Below are 5,123 nucleotides of genomic sequence, written 5' to 3'. Positions count from 1 at the left end.
CATAATGCCTCTGGCTGCAGAGGCATAAAAATGCTATCTTTTATGATGCAACAATAATAATTTATCTGGGCTTGTAGGTCAGGTAGGATAGCCTAGCGGTATGCGCACTCACATTTGAGTTGTCTAGCCTGGATTTGAATCTCGACCCAGCTATAAACTGTCACCCTGTTGTTTCACATTTGAGTGCGCTTAAGACAAGTCAATTCATTTCCCAGCAGACACACGTCAGTATGAAAGATTCACGACGTCGGGAATAGGCCGCTTGGTTGTACAACCAAATCACGACGGTACAGCCGCAGCGCGATTATCTGAAACTGCTTTTTCTGCCTCATGTGTTTCCATGGTGAGCGATTTTCCACCTCGTGACGTGTGATTGTGTCTGCCTTTCACTGGAGGAGACATCTGATTGGCTAATTCCTATTTCCGCATCACGAGCCGCCATTTGTAAAGTTTGGTTAAACTTGTAAACTTTCAGCTGTTTCTGAGTGAAGCAGACAATCCGCTTTAATCTGCAGACGACTTCAGCTATTTTAGTTAAAATTATCTTCCGCTGTGATCATTTTTGGTAAGTATAATATTATAAATTGAATTTATGTCTTAACTTTTGTTTTTGGACGTTTTAAAGATCACAGAATCCATGATGTGTTCCTGTTACTGGTGTGCTGCAATTTATATATAGTTCCATTCAATGGAAACTCTCCCGGGCCCTTCGGGGCACTCGATCGTGGTTCGAGCGTTGGACTCGAACGTGCATCTGAAGATCGAATCCTCTGGCACCCGATTTCATCGTTCGCTTGTCACGTTTAGCTGTCGCTGACATGGCCCTGATCGTGTGTAGAAATCGACGGTAAATAATTAATTCATTTTTCTGCGGGCCTGGTGAAAAAAAAAAACACCGCTCTGTGAATAAAGGGAACTCTGTAAAAATTACTTTGGACAAGTTTAATTGGTTCAGAACCTTTAAAAAAATATTTTACTGTTGTGGCTAATGCTTCGGCCGTTCGGGTCCGACGAATTACCGCATTGTTCCGCAATATAACAAATTTAAAGTTCCACTGCCCTTAAAAAAACCTCATTTAATATTATTTTTTATAATATATTATTTTTTATGTCCTCTTTTAACGAGTTAGGCTTAACCAAAGGCAAAAGGAAAACAATTGTCAGTTATTGTTCGCCGAAAAATGTGAAGTTTGGTCATTAAAAATATTATCCCTTTGGCCGCCGACAAACTGCCGCTTATAACAATGAAGCCTTCATTGTCACTATAGGGGAATTGTTCAAGTTTTTCAGTGCACAATTGTTTTCCTTTGGTAAAATGGTTCTCAAAAGACATGAAAATAACTTTATATTATTAAGAATAATATTAATTGAGGCTTTTTAAGGGCAGTGGAACTTAAAATTTGTTACAAGCTGCTTCGAACACTGGTGTACTAAATTGTTATTTTCTAAAATAAGGGTGATGTCCAATGCTATGATGTCCACATACAATTTGTGTGGAAAGAATGGGAAGAGACCTTTCCAGAACCTGAATTTTTATAAAGTTGTCAGAGGTAATGAATTATGCTAAATGACAGTTTATAATGTGCATGACTTGAGCGTAATTCACATTGCAAGTCTTGTTTGATGATCATAAAGCCCAATATATACAAAGTGAAATTCTTATTATTTTTCAGACAGTACCATGGCCAGTCAGCCAACAGCAACGGAGACAGATGTGGACACTGGCATATCACAACATTTGAAATATTCCCTTAATCGGCATGGAGGTGCGGGCAGGAACAAGCCCTCATCTATCTATAATTCCAGCAGTGTGTGTGTGTGTGTGTGTGTGTCTATGACCGCTGTTTCTCAACAACCACTGGTCCGATCTAATTGAAACTTGCCAGCTATATTGCTGGGGACCTGAGTGTGTGCCTTTTCAAGGTTTGATATTAATCGGACAAGTGCTTCCCAAGTTATGGCCATTTATTTACCAAACCAACTGCGTAGGCGTGGCTGATGGGGAAGAGATCCTCAGCCACGTTCCTCATTACGGGTTACAACGTACGGACTTCCGGATAGTAATGACTTACTGTATTCTAATAATTTCTCGATTTCTTATGCGCATTCATAGATAAACACAATGCCCCAATCCAGCCGTTATTTACGGGAGTGAAGGAACGGCCTGTGTAGTTGTTTGAAATTTTTTGGTTTTTTTTTGCACGTACGGCCACTGACCTACGGGCACGTACTAGTGTAATAATAACGAGTAACAGTAACATGCTGTGCCAGCCGTCCACGTCCTTGATTATTAAGAATTTGCAGCCCAGTAAATTGTAATGTTGTATGTTGGAAACCCAGCCTAAGTTTACATTGTGAAAATATTTACATGCACTTTTATGCATAATGAAGTTATTTTATTTTCTTGTGAAATTAAGATTGAAAACACCCAACACATTAAAAAAATTTTGCTTTGGAATTATTTCTGTGAGATGCATTCACAATTATGTTTTCATACTTAATGATGTTAGATTTATATTTTTTCTTTGTACTAGTGCGTGCACGTACGTGCATGGCCGTACGTGCAAAAAAAAAAAAAAAAAAAAAAAAAAAACTTTCAAATCGCGAGCCACAAACAACCAGACAGGCCGTTCCTTCGCTCTCACATGCCCGTACGTGCGTGGCCATATGTGCGTGCCCGTACGTGCGTGCCCTCTGCAGTGTGACACCATTTTCTGGGGGGGAAAAGTACCAAAACAGCAACAAAAAACATCTAAAAGGTACCAAAAAAAAACATCCGTTGTTTAAATTTCGTCTCCGACTTGCTTATTTTCGATTGTAAGTTATCGCGTGTTTAAAATTTACTTCTTGGTTCGGAGCATACCAGCTCACTCTGATGTTACCAAAATGTATGCACCGTCTAATATGAAAACGATCATAACTTGAGGCATTGTGTTTATCAATAGATGCGCATAAGAAATCGAGAAATTATTAGAATACACGAAGTCATCACTATCCGGAAGTCCGTACGTTGTAACCCGTAATGGAGAACGCGGCTGAGGTTCTCTTCCCCATCGGCCACGCCTACGCAGCAACGTGTCCTGTCATTGGTTGGTAAATAAATGGCAATAAATTGGGAAGCACTTGTCCGATTAATATTGTTGCTGATTTAGAAAGCTATCGCACTCAACATTCAGGTTCCTATAGATTAGTTATATCGGTAAGTATATGTTGTATAGATAGCTCCCGTCCCTGGTCTAATGGGTAAATCAAATGTGAATGCGCTACGATTGTATTAGAGTTTCAACAATGCCACAACGGCGCCATTCTGGAACTGGAATGTTCAACATGAAACTGGCGCTGCTGCGTTCTTCAGGCGCGCACGTGGGCGGAGTCTAACACAGACATGCCGTCCCTCCGTGGCCAATCGGCGGGGAGCCGGCGTCTTCCACGCTCCGCCTCCGACCCAGCACCGTCGCCATTAACACGCGGTCTGAGGTGAAGCCGTAGGCGGAGCCACAAACTCCCCCCGCTGTAGACTCCGCCCAAGGGATGGAGTTCCCCGCCCACTGCGCGCCTGTCCAATCGGGAGCGGACGAGGAGTCACATGGGGCCTCCCGTCCAATGGGAGGGCGAGTGGAGAAGAGAGAAGCGTTCGTTGAGCGGGAGGGGGCCGATATAAGATGTGTCCTGAGGAGATTATCGGGGTCGGCTCTCTTGGAGTTGTTCTGGTTCTTTCCTGCTTCTCTTCTCCCGCTTCTTCTCTGCCCGGCTCATCACCTTGGCTTCTCCTGCAACGACCTCGTCCCGGCTCCAGAGCTTCGTGTCCTCGCCTTCCGCCTGGCTGTTACAGTGACACCAGTCCCAAGACCAGGGGACGTCCAGCCACGTGCTTCTGGCCAGGTAGCCAGCCACGCCTGGCTCACAGCCGGTCTGTCCTCCTCGGCTGGAGAGTCGCAATAAAGGCCGTTGAGGTCCACTTCTGTCTGGGTGTGCGTGTGTCTGTTTGTGGCGCCAGTCTGACAAGTAGTGAATTGTATCAGTGTTTTGCCTGTACATACGTGCATTGCCTGATATTCGGTATAAATCTTCTCTTGCGTGCTCCCCTAGTCCCCCATCATTGGCAAATAAATACCCAATTGTTTGAATGTACTCAGCTCGTCGTGTCATTTCTCCATTGACTGGGTGTGTCGTGCGTGTGGGAAAGTGAGCAGTCATTGCCGCTATAATGGAGTAACAGGATAATCGGGCCGGTGGAATTCGGCGATTATAAAACCGCTCGGCATTGCACACGGAACGGGCTCGCTTAAGCGGCTCGCTTCCGTACGAGTTCCATCAAGGGTGAAATACCCGGGAGCTGGATCACGTGGGTACTTATGTAAATTGAAGTTGGCAATCGACCCTACCCCACGTGGTCTCCCATTGGCGTATTTCGGTCCAAAATAACCAGGACCCGCCGACCTCAGACTTCTCCGGGCCGGCGATCTGTAATTCCGGGCGATCAAGCCGAGACGGCCCCACTGCTCCATCGAGGGTCGTGCTCGTGGCGACGCGCCGGCGAAACTACAACAATATAAAAGCTTGAAAAGGCACATACTCAGGTCCCCAGCAATATATCTGGCAAGTTTCAATGAGATAGGACCAGTGGTTGTCGAGAAACAGTGGTCACACACACACACACACACATCTTAATATATATATATATATATATATATATATATATATATATATATATATATATATATATATATATATATATATATATATATATATATATATATATATATATATATTTGGTCTCATTGATTTGCCTGATTGTAATTCAGTTTTATATCATTTTATGCACTGTTCATATCATGTCACGTATCATCTGTTTAAGTCTTTTTGCACCTCATTCTATTGATGCCCGCTGTGGAACATAACAAGTAAAAATATTTTATTAAAAAAAAAAAAAAAAAAAAAAAAATATATATATATATATATATATATATATATATATATATATATATATATATATATATATATATATATATATATATATATATATATATCATGGAGAAATTCTGAGAAAGGTGTTTGACTTCCCAAGTAGGACCCATATTGTACTCTTTTACCAGTCATTGCTGAATTTCTACCGATTGAAT

At 42.3% G+C, this 5,123-nt stretch overlaps 1 long non-coding RNA gene across 1 annotated transcript; it reads left to right on the top strand.

Annotated features, from left to right (window-relative positions):
• Window positions 1-428: 428 nt before the first annotated feature.
• Window positions 429-4,649, top strand: LOC147020763 (uncharacterized). Its single transcript, XR_015061955.1, has 3 exons — window positions 429-565; window positions 680-847; window positions 1,674-4,649. It is a non-coding gene; the product is annotated as an uncharacterized LOC147020763 (long non-coding RNA).
• The last annotated feature ends 474 nt before the right edge of the window (window positions 4,650-5,123 follow it).

This window comes from Eptatretus burgeri, chromosome 9, assembly GCF_056783735.1.
Source record: "Eptatretus burgeri isolate ZD-2024b chromosome 9, Ebu_testis_v1, whole genome shotgun sequence".
Lineage (NCBI taxonomy): Eukaryota > Metazoa > Chordata > Myxini > Myxiniformes > Myxinidae > Eptatretus > Eptatretus burgeri.
Note: the sequence above shows the minus strand (reverse complement) of the source record. Positions and strands in the feature narration are given on the sequence as shown.